General features: G+C 34.5%; 1 protein-coding gene across 2 annotated transcripts in view; it reads right to left on the reverse strand.

The window, feature by feature from the left end:
• LOC101636666 (chromosome unknown open reading frame, human C10orf107) overlaps window positions 1-17586 on the reverse strand; it is a 112036-nt gene that overhangs the window by 48737 nt on the left and 45713 nt on the right. The gene's annotated exons all lie outside the window — the stretch shown is intronic.

The raw sequence follows: 17586 nt of genomic DNA on the forward strand, positions 1-17586 counted from the left end.
CACATGGCTCAGCAGACCTCTCCTGTGTCGCTGGCTGCTCCCCTCAGCAGTGTACTTCATCAGTTGGACTGTTCTGTTCCCCACTCTGTCTCTGGTGAATCCTCTCACCATCCCTACACCCCTGGCCTATATGCCAGTTCTGTATGCATAAATAAATAAATCTCAAAAAATTAATTTCTTCTTTTATACTAAAAAAAATTGTTCTATATTTTATAAATAGTAGTTTGCCATTATTGTTGTTTCCTAAACTAATGATGAGGATAATTATTAACTTGTCATTTTTTAAGTTCCTGGCTAAAGCTTTGAATAAATGCCATACCTTTAATTTGACAATTGTTTTTTAGATTTTTATTTAAGCAATTTTTGTTTATAGATTTTCTCATTTGGCATGAAATTTAGAGAACTTTAATTTTTGAAAGTAGTAAATGTTGTATCATTTGCTTTTCACTACTAATTTTAATGTACCAGACAGTATATTATATACAATGTACTAGAGAATTTTGTTGAAATTTATTTAGGGACAAATATTTAAATTTTTTCAATGAATGTTTATACTAATGTCTTGATAGGAAGAGATGAAACATAAAAATAATTTGTGTGTGTATGTTTCACTGAATAATGCTCAGAGGCCATCAACCATAGAAGAACTAAACAATTAAGCAGACAGAATGACCCAGCCCAGCCAGTTAATATCAACTAATTTTTCCCATCATATTTCTCAGTGCTAGTGAGATAGATACACAACTGGCCATTGTAACGGGGGTGGGAGGTGCTGCTAGTTAATTTTTGCACCAGGGCTTTCAAAAGTGCTGGCTGAGATTTTGCAGTTCATTGTCTACATAATTGCTCTGTTTAGTCCTCAGTCCTTCCCTTCACAGGGGTTGATACCTAGGAAAGATTTTGTATAGAAACTCCATCCTGTTACCGATTTTGTGGAACATAATTTATGACTCTGAATTCTATGGAATGTACCATATTTTAGTTCTCTGCTTTCAGTTGATTTGGTCAATAAAATTAGGGTGTAAGAAAGAGGGTAAGGCAATACAGAATTTAGAACGTATGTTCTCCCACTCCTTATTGCTTTATATAGTTTTGTCTACATAGTTTTTTTTATGCTTCAGTTCTGGTTAACATGATTTGATCTTATTAAACTCTAGCAACATTTTGCTCTTCAGTTTCTTATTCAGATCGAGGGATGGTATACTAGTGAAAAGGGGCTAGATTTGGGGCTTTAAAAACTTATGTCCAAACCTCAGTAACACACACATAACTACAGAGATTACTGTTTATTGGTGAGATGCTGTTTCTTAATGCCTACTCCTTGATCCAGGTAATGGAAAAACACAACCTGGCTCTAAAACTTCTTCCTGTTTGTTTTATGAAATATAAGATCACATTTTATTGGCCCAGATGGGTACATAGCTACGTCTACCTTCAGTAGAGCAGAGAAGTATAAATTGTCCCAAGAAGACATGTGTAAACAGCAAAACAATCTACTGAAGAAATTAATGCCTGTTTGTCATTGCTTATACATGGGTGCTCACCAGCCTATAGTGATGGTTGTCCACTTGTAACTAGATGTTTCTTTAAGCATTGTGAGGATGCTTTTTGTTTCATTCCTGGAATCCTCATAGATACTGTGGTGTTCACTGGTCTTTTATCACTATTTTCCTTCAACATAACATAGTCCTGCTTTCTGAAAGTATTGTAATTACAATGCTGCTGCAATTATTTTTTCTCTTTAGAATATCAGCTCCCTTTTCATTTTACTTTGTTTTGTGTCTTTATGTCATATGTGTTTCATTTCTTTAGGGATACAAAGCATTTACTAGGAACAATCTTTTCTCTACAGTTAATCTTTGTCTGTTTTTAGTGGGTCTATTTGTTGTTTTTATTCCTTTCTCCTCCTTTCATCAGTGAGAAAATATTCTCATTAACATTCCTGCAAATTAATAATTGGAAACTGGGGCAATAAATAACAAATCTGAACATAACTCTTCACTTATCAAGATATCTTCCAGTTTAGGTTTCTGAAAACCCTAGAGAAAATACAAATAGAAAATTTTCATACCCTACAACTTAATGTTTACCTAGGATGGCACTACTTTTGCTTAAAAGGACAGGTCAGAGGTCACAGCCTGCTGGTTGGAGATGCCATTTTCTATCTACCTGCCAATCTTGTTCATCAGCAGTGGAAGAGTGGAACCTATGCTGAGTATTTATTAGTTTTCTCAAATTTGACAACACCAAGAAAGTGGAGAGTCATCTGTCACATAAAACTGTGTATTGTGGCCCTCCCTGGTGGCACAGCACTAAGAAGCTAAAGCCACTTCAGCATGAGTTCGATCCCTGACCCAGAGGTGACCCACATGGCGTGGCAGATCTCTCCTGACCCGCCTGCTGCACCCCTCAATAGTGTACTTCCTTGATCTGTCTGTTCTGCTCTCTGCTCTGTCTCTGGTGAATCCACTCACTGCCCCTGCACGTCTGGCCTGTACTCCAGTTCTGTATACATAAAAAATTATTAAAAAAAAAAAGACAACTGTGTATTGCTAGAGAGTTTAAACATGGCTCTAGTATCATGTCTCACCACAGTCTGATAGTGCTGTGCCTAATAGCTGTTCTGTGGCATTTATAGTACAGATTTCTCCTTGATTTAAGTTGGAAAAACTGAAGAAATAAGTTTTTTCAACATGCTCTTATATCATTGCCTTTCCAAGAAATCCATTATAACTTCCAAAATCCATTTTTGAAGACTTAGAAAGAAATGATCAGATTTAGTGTTTGGTTTAAGATACAGGATGTCAGCACTTTATTGATACTTCCTGAAACTCTGAGACACTTAGAAGTAAATTATATATTGGACTTATTTTACTCCATTAATAAGTGTATTGTAAAGGTAATTTATTTAACCTAATGATTTTCTGTAAAATTAATAAAGTATTTTTAAAGCATATTTATAAAATGAGAAGTAATTTATGATAATTTTTCACTGGCAATGTCACTGGACTTATTATGAATTGGAAATCAATCTTCAAGCACATAGTATTTTTAAGAACCTAGATAAAGCCATTGAGTAGAAATTAACATTTTCATGAGAAATACATCCCATCAGATTAATCAAATTTATTTCTATGAGAGAAGGACAAATTGGTAGATTGAATGAAATAATATCTATATAATACTTTTCAGTAGATAAACTTACAGTGACTCTTCACAATATATTGTTCAATGTTTTGTTTTAAATATAGTTGTTTGAACATTTTACAGAGAATTATCTACATTTTATGGGCTGAAACAACCAACGAGATTGGTTGGCTTGACTCAATGCAATCCAATGTGTTTTCTGACCCCTATTTTAGAACTAATAACACACATGTGCACATACACACACACACACACAGACTCTGAACCTTGCTTCAAGTTTAAATAATGGTCTCTTCTTGTAAAAACTTGCTTATTTTTTATGCTTGCCTTTAAACACACTGATTGCTTTTCACAAATAATTCATAACTTTTAATTTTAACTTACTTGATTGTGTGTTTCCAGTGAATCGACTGCTTTTTGGACTGAAATGAACAGCTTCCTTGGTTGTAGGAATACTGTGTAGTCCTAACCTGGTTCTTGACCCTGACTTTGGAAATTAAAACACCTACACACACCACAGTGTTCATGGATACTAATACACACCCAAACTGTGACCTTTGCTTCATGTCAAAAATAATAATGTCTTTATGGAAAATCATGCTGAATTAATGGCAAACAAGTAGGAAGATTTCATTCCAACTGAGCTTCAGGAAAAATTTTCCTATTTTAAAATTCAGTGAAGTTCTCTTTAGTTCATTAAATATTCTCACAGTTAGGTACAAATATGACTTCAGATTGTTTGTTGTAACAAACCTGAACCCTACTGACAAGAACCTTTTAGTTAATTTTAATATAATCTAGACTACTTCACCCATTACATTTTATTGGCCAGCACTCTTGAATACATAGTCCCTTTCAAGACCAGAAGTCTCTGTTATCTGGTTAAAATATAACAATCATTCAGGCCTCCATGACATCACTTCTGTTGTTACTAATTTCTACTTTTTCTTTGTTTTTCTAAATTCCACCCTCAATTTCCAACTCCTCCCACAAAATTTAAATTTTTATTTTGTTAGATTCTGCAACGTTTTCCAGTTAATTGTCAAAATGTTTATTTAATTTCAATTTTCATACAGATGACACGTATAGTCTCTGAGGTCAGGTATCATTGCACTTTTACAACAGTTATAAAAGCATAGCACCAAGCACATGATACCTCTTGTTAGCTAAATAGAAGTATTATGGATGTGTTTAATTTTCTCTAATTACAACAATGCACCCTATTACCTCTGGTAGAGTACAGTCTTTTAAAACTAAGTTATTGTACTTTTTTCAATGGGTAGTCAAATCATTTAATGCTACATTATTATACATGTTATATATATTGTAGATTAAGATATATGTTATATACAACAATGTTATAGATGTTCTATATAGTATACATGTTATTATTACTGTATTTCACAATGGAATACTACTCATTTAGTATATAAGATGAACTTTTCCCATTTATGATATCAGGGGCTGAGTTGGAGTGGATTGTGCTAAGTGAAATAAGCCAGAAGGGGAAAGACAAATACTGGACTGTATCACTCATGTTGAACAGAGAGAAACAAAACAAAGGCTCAGACAAAAAAAAATACAAAGTAAAAACATATCCTGATTAATTGAGACAATCAGAGAGGGATGAGGGAGGTGGAGAGAAGAAGCAAAAGAGGGTGCAGTGATCTATGCTGGCGGATTCCGGGTACCTTGGTGGTGAGTATGCAGTGATAATACATTTGAAGAACTGTCAACCCTTACTTACAAATAGTATATAGCATTTTTTTTTAAGATTTATTTATGCATGCAGACTGAGGTTCAGGCCAGAGATACAGGTGCGGTGAGAGGATTTACTAGTGATAGAGTGGGGTCAGAACTGGAAAATCAACAAAATACACTGCTGGGGGGAGCAACGGGTGAGACAAGAGAGGTTTGCTGCGCCACGTGGGTCACCTTAGGAGCCCGGGATGGAACTGGCACTGAAACGGCTGCAGATAGTTTGCAGTGCCACTCCGTCACCTATTGCGCCACCAGGGAGGGCCCCATATACAGTGTTTTTAACTAGTGTTACTTAGAAAAATAAACAAAGATAATATGAAACCACAGAAGTTCCAAAAGGGGAGAAAATCAATGATTTTGTTCGCAAGAATAAGAATTTATGAAACAGACTACACTGCATACAAATGTAGTCCTGGAACTGCTCAGGATTCTATAGGTATATAGGGTGTGTGTGTGTGTGTGTGTGTGTAATTCCTGTCTCTTATTTCTTTGACGTTCTTTCTTCGGTTGTGTTTTCTTTCTCTTCAAAACCTTGTAGGAGAATGAAATGCTCAGAGCTGTGCTTGGTATAGAGTTAAGAGTCCAATAAGTGTTAGATATTGTGCTATTTTGTTGTTTCTTTTATTATGACATTTTCTTGTCAATATGAGTCTTAAAATATAAACACACTTTATTTAGTTTAATTTTGTCTATATCTAAAAATTATAATCATGGCTAAGGAAGAAAGCATGCCAAACATTCTCAGAAATACCAAGTGTTGGCCTGCTATAAAGTTTTTTTTTTATCATAAAATGTCTGAATAATTGTTTATTAATCATCTCATATGTATAAAACAGTGTAAGGAAGCACATATTATTTAGAAATGGATTTTGATAAATTTCTACAATAGAAAGCTCTCATTTCAATAAGTAGAAATAATGTTATTTAAAATGTAGAGGAGATAAGGCATATAAATAATTCAAGATTGAAAGTTAAAAGTGCCCCAAGAAAGGTATAGATAAAACCAGAGTTCATGGGGTGGGAGTTTGTGGGAGGGGAAATGAGGCGCTATTTTCAGTTTAAGAGGTTAATAATTAATAAAAGAAAGAGGATTTAAAATGAACTTTGACTGTAGATCTAGTTTTGGACAAGCTTAAAGTTTCAGAGAGGTGGGACAATATGACAGCTGCAAATTCTTTTCCCCTCTTGTCATTGAAAGATTAAGTTTGATTCCTGTCCCCTTGAATTTGAGTTGGTCTGTGACTGCAATGTGGCCAGAGTAACATGGTGTCAGTTCAGTGGCTAACCTCTATGTGGCTTTTTCTAAAATTATTTTTTAATTATATATATTTTTTGAATTGGGGTAGCATCAGTTTGTAACAGTGTGGAAGATTCAATGCAATATGTACACGCCTCTTATATGTATGTTACCATACACGCCCACCATCAAGTCTCCCATAATCCTCTACCACAGTCCATTGGGCCCCCTCCCAGCTGTGCTCCCTTCCATCTCTCTGGCCTCAGTTCTACAGTCAGGTACCCAGGGTTTGCTGTGGTTTAACTTTTTCTGTTCCTTTGTTGTTGTTGTTTTTCCTTTATTTTGCACATATGAGTGAACTCATTTGCTACTTTTCTTTTTCCTTGGGAATTATTTCCTTCAACATTAGCCACTCCAGTTCTGTGAATGTGATTGCACAAGATAAGATTTCATCTTTTTTATCTACTGAGTAGTATTCCACGGTGCACATGTATATCTTCTTAATCTACTCATCAATCACTGAACATATAGTCTGTTCCCATAACTTAGCTGTTAAAAGTAGTGTTGCAATGAATATAAGAGTGTGCGTATTTCTTCAAATTAGTGTTTTTGCATTCTTTGGGTAGATATCTAGGTGTGGAATAATTAGATCATTGAGATTATATTGAATATTTTGGGAAAACTGACAAACAAGGTGAGAATGGATTAACATTTTTAAAATAAAGATAAAAACTGCCAGCCAAGAATATCATATCAAGAAACACTCTTTCAGATATGAGAGGAAAATGAAATTTCCAGATAAATAAACAACAGACCTCTTCTAAAGAAATGTTTAAAAGACCTCTCCTATTTTAATTGAGGAGAAGAAAATCCACAAAAATTAGTAACAAAACAGAACCGTAAAACCGAAGACAAAATCTACATAGCATTTTTAGGGTATTCTATTTTTATTATCATGTCCTCTGCAAATAGTAATAGTTTTACTTCTTTTCCAATTTGGTTTCTTTTTATATTTTTCTCTTCTTATTCTAGGCAGGATATTAGCTCTCTGTTGAATGTAGAGGTGAAAATAGCCATCCTTATATTATACCTAATCTTACAGGAAAGGGTTTCAGCTTTTCAATATTGACTATGATATTGACTGTAGGTTTTTATTATATGGCTTTTATTATATTAAGGTATATTCTATCTATTCCCATTTTTTCGACTTTTATCATAAATGGATTTTGAATCTCATCACATATTTTCTCTATGCCTGTACCTTCCTTTTCACTGATGAGGTGAATTATGCTGATTGATTTTTAAATACTGAACCTGTTGGCTATCTTTCCATGAATAATCTTCACATGGTTCTAATTCATGATATTCTTTATGTTGTTAATTTGGTTTGCTAAGATATTGTCAAGGATTTTTGTTTATCAGGGATATTGGTCTGTAGTTTGTTTGTTTTTTGTTTTTTTTTTTAAAGATTTATTTATTTATTCATACAGAACTGGGGTACAGGCCAGAGGCTCAGGGGCGGTGAGAGGCTTCACCAGAGACAGAGTGGGGAGCAGAACAGGCAGATGGACGAAGTACACTGCTGAGGGGAGCAGCGGGCGGGCCAGGAGAGGTCTGGCTCGCCATGTGGTCTCCTCCGGGGCAGGCGGCAGGCGGGAATCGAACTCATGCGGAAGTGGCTTCAGATTCTCAGTGCTGCGCTTTAACCCGCTGCGCCACCAGGGAGGGCCTTGTTTTTTTTTTTAAGATTTATTTATTTGCGCATACAGAACTGGGGTACAGGCCAGAGGCTCAGGGGCGGCGAGAGGCTTCACCAGAGACAGAGTGGGGAGCAGACCAGGCAGATCGCCGAAGTACACTGCTGAGGGGAGCAGCAGGCAGGTAAGGAGGGGTCTGCAGCGCCATGTGATCACCTCTGGGGCAGGCGGGAATCGAACTCATGTGGAAGTGACTTTAGTTTCTCAGTGCTGTGCTTTAACCAGCTGAGTCACCAGGGAGGGCCGATCTGTAGTTTTTTTGTGTGATATCTTTGTTTTTGGAATTTGGCATTCTTAAATGTCTTTGGAAGTATTCCCTCTTTCTCAAATTTTTGGAAGTGCTTGAGAAGATAGGTATTAGTTGATCTCTTGAGGGTTTGGTAGAACTTACTACTGAAAACATTTGGTCTTGAACTTTCATTTTTGGGAGCATTTTGATTATTGTTTCAGTTTCTTTGCTGGTGATTAGTTTGTTCTTATTTTTATTTCTTCCTAATTAGTTTCAGAAGATAGTCTATTTCTAAGAATTTGTCCATTGCTTCTTGGTTGTTCCTCTTATTGGTATGCAGATATTCATAATAATGTGTTGTGATCCTCTGTATGTCTGAGATGTTGGTTTTAATTTCTCTTACATTTCTGGATCTATTTATCAGAAGTTTATCTCTGATTTTTATTGAACCTACCTAGAATTCTGTGTTTTGTCTCAAGACATGCTTTTGGTTCCACTGATCTTTTGCCTTTTTTTATTTCTGTATTTCTATTTCATTTATTTCTGTTCTTTTATAATTTCCTTCTATTGTCTTTTGGTATAATTTGTTCTTTTTTTGCTAGTAACAGGTAAGATTTTCTTGATCTCTTTTTGGTTTCTCTATGTGGACTATATTGCTACATAAATCTCTCTTAATATTTGGTAAAATGTTGTTTTCAATTTTGTTTGTCTTGAGGTATTTAAAAAATTTCTTTGATTTCCTTATTAACTCACTAAACAAAAATATTATTTTTGCCTACAGTTTTTTTTTTTAAGATTTATTTATTTATTCACACAGAACTGGGGTACAGGCCAGAGGTGCAGTGGCAGTGAGAGGATTCACCAGAGACAGAGTGGGGAGCAGAACAGGCAGTTTGATGAAGTATACTGCTGAAGGGAGCAGTGGCCAGGTCAGGAGAGGTCTGCCACTCCATTTGGATCACCTCCAGGGTGGGGGCTGAACTCATGCTGAAGTAGCTTTAGTTTCTTAGTGTTGTGCTTTAACCCACTGCGCCACTGGGGAGGGCCCGGTTTGTATTTTATTTTTTTGAGTGTTCTATCTCCTGCACTTTTTCCAAGTCTGTTCTTCCTCCTTTTCCTTTTTTTGAAACAAAGCTTTTTATTTTTATTATTTTTTTAATTCTATGATTGCTTTTAAGATCTCTTCAATTTTTTATTTGATTATGGTGTATCATAGTTTAATTTTCTTTCTGTGACATATATGGAATTTGTTGAACTACTTGAATCTCTGAGTTTATAGTTTTCATGAAATTTGCATAAAAGTTAGATATTGTTTCTTTGAATAATTTCTGCTCCTTCCATTCTGTTTCTCACAATCCACTTACACATATATTTGGCCAGTGAAGTTGTTCCAGAGCTCACTGAATTTATCATTCTGAACACAGGCAGAAAGTAGGAGCAGATTATATCCATTCACTCATCATCTAAAATAACATAGGGCTGGTTTTCAAATATGTAAGGCTAGAAGGACATTAATATACTCCCATTCTTAAAATATAACACTCTAGGATCACAACTTATCAGTATCCTTCTTTGTGTTTCTTGATTTTTTTTTAATGCCTCCCACAGCATATAAGACTGATGAATGTTATATTCGAAATACAGATGCTTTCTGCACAGCATTTAAATCATTTGTCTGCCGCAATTAAAGAATCTGCACATGTCTAGAGTGGACAGCTGTCATAGTTTGTATTTGGTTTGCTTCCATATCCCTATATTCTTCCAACAATCTTTCTCTCTTAATCTTGGCCATCGTGGTATATTCCATACTGGTTTTTGTTTTCCTATCTTATGATTTTGCCAAAAGTACTATGAACTTCGCTGTTTCTTAGGGGCTGTCTTCTGCCTACATCTCTACTTTTTGCCTTGTGCTACTTCCTAAAACAAAAGCCGCTTGGGGAAAAGCAGCACACAAATACTGGGCTTACTTCAAAAACACTGGGCTCATATCTCTCTGGGAGTGTGTCCTCTTAAGTCCTGACTGCCTTGGAAGATCTCCAAAGACTTCAAAAAGGTTTTAAAAAATTTATCCACTTTACTATTCGTTCCTGATTAGAGCATGGTCTGTTACAAGATATTCCATCAGTGCTGGGAGCAGATGTGCCAGCATGATTATTTCTTGAATTAAGTATTTTTCACATGAGAGATATGTAATTATTTGTAAATTTTATGCTTTTGCTTAATGCCCCCCAAATAACATATTTGCACTAATTTGAAAAGTGAAAATATTTTTGTATATACAGTATATCTAAGAATATAATAACACTGATTTTACAGTCCAAACTGAGTACAAGAGAAACTTCAGAATTCTCTAGGTAACTCTAAGAGCTTTCTAAAGAAGCTATTATAAAGAAATATTTACCAATAAGTCCTTATCTAGATATACACACACACACAACACCTTAGCATGTCAAGCCTACAGTCAAAACGTGATAGTAGGAACTGAGAATTTGTGGCATAGAACAAGAATTTCCATCAACTATAAACACTGAAATGCTCACTGGAAAATTTATTTAAAACTAATTAGGGAAGCACCTTTTTCTGGCAAATAAATGCATTACATTCTTAATTTTGTATGCAGTACTCACTTTGTATTTATTTTGAGGTAACACAAATTTAAATTTACAAATTATGTAAAATACTTATTTTATGAAGTCATTTATGCTTTAATTCATGTCCTTCATCCTTTAATTCATTTTCTAATTTTGAAATGGCAAGTGGAGTTTATGTTACCACAAACATTTCCTTTAATCTGAAAAATGTGCCTTATAAAAGTCATTCAGTCTAAATAAGACTAAAGGCTCTTTTCCTAAATCACTTTAAATTAGCTCTATTTTTGATACTGATGTAGTACTGGAGCCCAAATAAAAATGAGAGAAATAAGAAATGTAAAATGCATGTTTGTGTGTGTGTGTATGTACACACACATTTCTTTCAAGTGGAGGTGTATGCACACAGACACACACATACACACTTCTACTTGAAGGAAAAAAAGGGAAATCAGGCCAATAGTGATTTTAAATTTCCCTTTTTTTTTTTTACTCTATAAAATGGTTTAGTGGTTACTGGAGTCATTTTTAATATGTAAAATGAAATTAAGTAAAGGCATTGATTTTGTGTATTTCTGAATTTGTGTCGAGGCAGTATGAAAAACTGTGAAAATTTAACTTAGTATCTAGGGTTGTGGCATAAAACTAATTAAACAATCCAAATATTGTAGCCATGTTTTAATTAAAGGTGACTATCTTAAATTGACTTAATTCCAAATGGTTGACCTTATTTTAACTTAATGACTCTATGTATAAGCAATCATCTAATTTTAAGCTTTTTGTTTATTCTAAGTAAAGTCAAGCAATATGTGCATTTGTTAAGAATAATCTTTGGGCAACACTTGAGTTGATGTATCTCATTAGAAATGTTTCAGGAAGCCTTTTTGGAGTAACCTATGCAAACTGTTTCTTCCTATGATTCATAGAAATAAGAGAGATAAAATAAACTACATTGCTTTCTTCTTTAAAAGCATTTGCTGATTGTTACATCTTTTCCACATTTATTTATTTTGGATTTATTGAAACAAATTTCAGAAGTGGGACCTCTTCCAAATTCTTAGAGAATTCTTACCATAAAAGGCTTAAAAATATTTTGCAATCCCATAGGCAGTAATTTGATATTTGGGAGTTTTACTTTTTTAAGGAATGAATAAGTGTAAACTTTCAAAATTAGAACTTCATATGTGATCCATCATTATTCCAGTGCCTAAAACGTGCCAGGCACTTGAGATACAGAGGGAACAGGCGGAAGGGGAATAAAATTTATGGAGTACTCCCTCTTTTTCAAATATTTTAACTGTTATCTAATTTATTTTCTATAGCACCCTTCTAAGGAGAGAAAGTCTCGTCTAAATTATAAAGGTGGGTGACCTACATCGAAGTAGGGCTAAGCAATTCTTCCATGATTATAAAGGCAGCAGATGGAGGTGGAATTTAAACACAAGTAAAAAAATGGAAAAAGAAGGTAAATTATAAACCATCACTTCCATTTCATTATGAAAATAACGCATTTACTCATTCAGTCATTCACATACTTGGCCTCTGGTATATGTCTCCCTGCAAAGCAGTGGAGCTACAGATAAGTAGACATGGACTCTGAATTTAAAAGGTTTGTGCTAGAGTATATGTTGAGTTGCAAGTGTATGAGAGAGAAACATCCAAGATATTAGAGCCCAGAGAGGGTAAGTTTAATTAGTTTGTTGGTTGAGCCCTTAACTATGTTTAGAAAGTGCTATGTTCAAATTATTATTGTTTTTACCTAGTTAACTAATTAACTAAATAGATGACTGCACTCATTTTGTGCAAATGGAACAATTAAATATTCAGAATTTCAGCCAAAGAGTTTATCTTAAGGAACATTTCTAGTTTTGAAAATTTGCATTTATATCAGTATGCTCATTTGCATTTAATGATCACATTACTTCAAAACAATAATTATTCAAGGAAGAATAATGAAATACTTTCACTCTTCTAAGCTTCGGCTGTAATTGAATATATAGTACAATGTCCATTTTTATAAACTAATATAAGCTAAAACACACATATTTGGCTAGCAGTACTTATTATGTAAAAAAATGCATTACAAGGTTCCTGGGAAGAAAGCATAAAGTAATTGGGCCTTTCTGGTGACACAAAGGATTAAGTCTCAGAACTATGAAGTTAACTGCAGCCATGGTAGCACAAGTTCGATCCCCAGCCAGGGAGCTGAACCACAGAGTGTAGCAGACCTCTCCTGTCTTGCCTGCTGTTCTCCTCAGCAGTGTGTATTCAATAGATCCACCTATTCTGCTCCATACTCCATCTCTGGTAAATACTCTACCTCCCCCAAACACACACACACACACACACACACACACAGAGAGAGCTTTGTTCGACACTCCAGTTTCTTCTATGCATGAATAAATATATATTTTTAAAAAGTATAAAGAAACCAAAGGATTGTAAAAGTGCTAAACAATTAAGTATAATTTTGTTATAATATTATTTATTTAATTTTGTGTTTAAAATATATTTATAGTTTAAAAACTATATTTAAAATGTATGTGACTGTAGTTACATTAATTGACAACACTATATGTGACTGAATATTATCTGAGATGTACACTACCATACCACACCCGTCACCAAGGCATCCACAGTCCTCTACCATAGTCTATTGTGCTATCTCCCCCCCATTTTGACTCCCCATTCCCTCCTCCCTGTCTTGTGTATCCTCAATTCCATAGGATGATTTCTAGGGACTGTTATTGACTTAGTTTTGCTTCTTTGTGTTGCACACGTAAGTGTAATGATCTGCTATTTTCCTTCTACTTCTGCTACATGGCATTTAACAATTTTCCCTAGAGTTTCATCCACATTGCTCCATCCATGTTGTTGCAAGCAGTAAGAGTTGTCTTTCTTTTCCATAGCTGAGTAGAGTGTCCCACTTTTCATATGTACTATAGTTTTTTCTAATCTGCTCATCTGTCCTTGGACATTTAAATTGTTTACATAATTTGGCTATTATAAATTGGGCTGCAATTAACATAGGAGTACATATATACTTTCAAATTATTATTTTGGCACCCCTAGGGTAGTACCTAGGAGTAAAATTGCTGGGTCATATAGTATATCTAGTTTAATATTTGAGTAAACTCCATAGTTTTTCCATAAAGACTTGACCAATTTACATCCCTATCAACAGTATATCAGGGTTCTTTTTTCTCTATACCCTCATATATACTGGTTGTTTCTGGTCTTTTTTGATACCAGCTGTTCTTATGGATAAGAAATGGTACCTCATTGTGGGTTTGATTTGCTTCTCCCTCATGAAGTGATGATGAGTTTTCAAAATGTGTTTAATGGTGATATATGTGTCTTTTTGGGGAAAGTGTTTATTTAGGTCTTCTGCTCTTTTTTTTTTTTTTGGTGCTATTTGCTTTCTTTTTGTTAGTTGTATTAGTTCTTTGTAGATCTTGGATATTAGCCTCATTCATTAGGGTGATTTTTGTTTTACTGATAAGAATTTTTTCATTGTGCACAAGCTTTCAAATTTGTGGTAGTCCTATTAGTTTGTATTTACTTTTTGTTTGTATTTACTTTTGTTTCTCTTGCTTTTGGAGAGGAACCACAGATAAATCATTGATGTCAGTGTTGTGGAATATATTGTGCACATTTTCTTGTATATATTTTATGGGTTGGGCTTTATAACTGTGTCTTTAATGTATTTTGAATTAATATTTTGTATGATGTCAGATTTAGTTTTATTCTTTCTCATATAGTTTTCCAGTTTTCCAAATATCACTTGTTGAAGAGACTCTCCTTTCTCTAATAAATATTATTGGCTCTGCTGTTATAGATTAACTGTTCATAAAGTATAGGTTTATTTCTTAACCTTGATTCTTTTCCATGATTCACTATGCCTGCTTTTGTTCCCATACACTACTCTTTTGATTGTTATTGCTTTGTGATTTAGTTTGAATTCTAGGTATGTGATTCCACCATTCTTCAGGGTTGGGTAGGCTAGTCAGTGTCATTTGTGGTTCCATGTGGATTTTAGTAATGTTTGTCCTGATTCCTTGAAGAATGACACTGGAACTTTGAGGTATTATATTAAATTTTTTATTGCTTTGGGTAGCTGGCTATTTTGACATTATGAATTATTCCTTACCATGATTAGGGACTATCTTCCCATTTTTTGTGTCTTCTTCTATTTCTTTTACAGTTTCTTATAGTTTTCATTGTTTGTTAAATTTACTCCTAGGTAATTTATTTTTAAGTGGTTGTGAATGGAATTGTTCTCTTGATATTTTTCTCTTCAAGTTCTTGGTTTGTATATAAAAAGGTATGCAATTTTTGTGCACTGATTTATTATTATAAGTGATTTTTGCCTCTACTGTTGAGTCTTTAGCATTTTCTATGTACATTAAATGTCATCTTCAAATAGTGGTATTTTTCTTCTTTTCTATGTTGTACACTTAAATATTATTTCTCTTGCTATGCTACTTCTAATACTGTGTTTAAAAGTAGTATTGACAGTGGACATTTTTGTCTTGTACCAGATTTTAGAGGAAAAGATTCCATCTTTTACTGAGTTTGATGTTAGCTATTACTGTACTTCTGCTGACTTTCCAAGGCAAATAGAAAAAACCCTACTGGCAGACTGTTCATTGTGGCCAACTGATTTTCCTTTTCCTATGCATTCTGGTTGTAGATTGACGGTCACACAGGTGGCTTCCCTGGCTCCCCCATCGCAGGCGCAGACAATCCTGGGAGACTAAAGTTTGTGTAGGGGATTGACAAATGGCTTTTCCCACTCCTGGGACTAGTCACTAGTTGCTTGGGTATACTTTGTTGAGCAGTAGTGCAGATTATGCATTTGCTGAGCTATATGGGCTCTGTCCCAGGCCAGGGCTACTGCAGAGCCTGGGAGACTCAGGGAAGGAAGGGTATACCTCGTTGTGAACAGGCATGATTAGTGGTATACTGCTTTTGAGTATTTCCTATCCTTTTGAATGGTTTTGTTTCTTCTTGCTGTGACAATAGTCTTCATATGCCAGCCTAATTCCCAAAATGGCTGCTTCTTACAGATGTTTATGGTCAGTGTTCACAAAGAAACAATAACTCAGGAATCCTATCTCTACCTATCTTTTAAATGTCTCATCTTTTACTTTTTTAGGGTACAGGTTTGAAAGTAAAAACAACAGCAACAAAACCCCACCTATGTCCCATTTGTCTTTAAATTATTGGAACTTCAATGTGTAATAAATATTATAACACACTGCCTAACTTAACAGTGATTTAAATACTCTTTCATTCAAGGCTATATTTGGTGTTCTTTGGGATTAAATAAAAAAAAAACTTTGCAGAATTAGTTTAGGACAGTGGTTAAGAAATAGATCTCATTCCTTAGGATTCATAACTTTAAAATGTGTTAAAATGACATTTACCTCTTATGATTGTTGTGAAGATTACATGCACTGATATTTAAATTTCTTAAGACTGTTTTTGGCTTATAATAAGTGTTCAACTAACCACTTTCCCCTAGCTAATTTCTTTTATCCCTGGATCTCTACCCAAGTTAACTAGCTCAGAGGAGCCTTTTGTGATCCACTAGTGGCACATTAGAGAAAACGAACGCATCTCTTTAAAGTAAAGTGTACTTTCCCTTAAAGTTCTTGTTTTGTGATTATGTTTGTGAGTTTATCAAATTAATGTTTGTTTCTGTTGTTAAATTATACAACACCTTTTGTTTGCTAATCAAGTCACATACTAGCAATAAAAATAACACTTGTAAAGAAACTGATTAACAATAAATCCACAGAGTACTTAGAATGATGATAGGCATGCTGAACTTGCTTAATAAATATTTTGATTATTAGGTGGCAATATTAGATCTCAACCTAAAAACTACAAGAAGCACATAGAGCTGGAAATGCTTTTAGAAGAAAGTGGTCTTGAAGCTTTCTTTAATAATTCCTAGCACAAAGTACTTGTTGAGTTCTACCTCTATGGCAGCTTTGCCTATATAGAAGGAATATGCCTACATATTCCTGTTCTAGAAGCAAGAGTATACTAAATCTAAATATTGGCTGGTATTGAGTTAAATTGTATAGTTATTAGTAGTAAGCCTTTATTCAAACAACTTAGCTTCAAATACTTAAACACTTCTCTCCACAATTCCATTCTGAGTTTGTAAGAAACTATCACTTTTCAAATGAGAGATTATTTGCACAAGCCAGAAGTTGAAATTTGGCTATATTGTGAACAGGCATTTATTAAGCATCTAATATGAGCAATCCCGATTGGAGAAGAACCATTTATGGTAGAGAAAGTGATTTTTCACTAGATTGCTAGTGGCTTTCACTGAGGGTGAAAAGCAGTCATAGTAGGCTAGAGAGTGTTTTGCAGGAACAACCTAACACAGGGGAGGTCCAAAAGAAAATGAAGGCAGCAGAATTTGGAAGGTGTTAGAAATTGGGGTAAAAGAGAAATTTTAGCTTCTACTGTGAGTGGGGAAATATATGCTATCTGGTTCACATGACAAATTATGCCAAATTTGCAAGGATAAAACAAGCATTTAAAAAGTTCTGTAGGAGCAATAAGACAGGAAAAAGGCATACAAGGAATTCAAATAGGGAAAGAAGAAGTAAAACTATCCTTATTTGCAGATGATATGTTAATTTATATGGAAAACCCTAAAAGCTCCACAGAGGAATTAATCAAAACCATCCACCAGTTTAGCAAAGTAGCAGGCTATAAAATCAACACACAAAAAGTCAGAGGCTTTCCTATATACAAACAGCCAAGCAGAGGAAACAGAGATTAAAAAAAAAAAAAAACCATCCCCTTTTCAATTAAAACAAAAAGAATCAAATACCTGGGAGT

This window comes from Condylura cristata, unplaced genomic scaffold (genome assembly GCF_000260355.1).
Source record: "Condylura cristata isolate star-nosed mole 26May11 unplaced genomic scaffold, ConCri1.0 scaffold00011, whole genome shotgun sequence".
NCBI classification, from domain to species: Eukaryota; Metazoa; Chordata; class Mammalia; order Eulipotyphla; family Talpidae; genus Condylura; species Condylura cristata.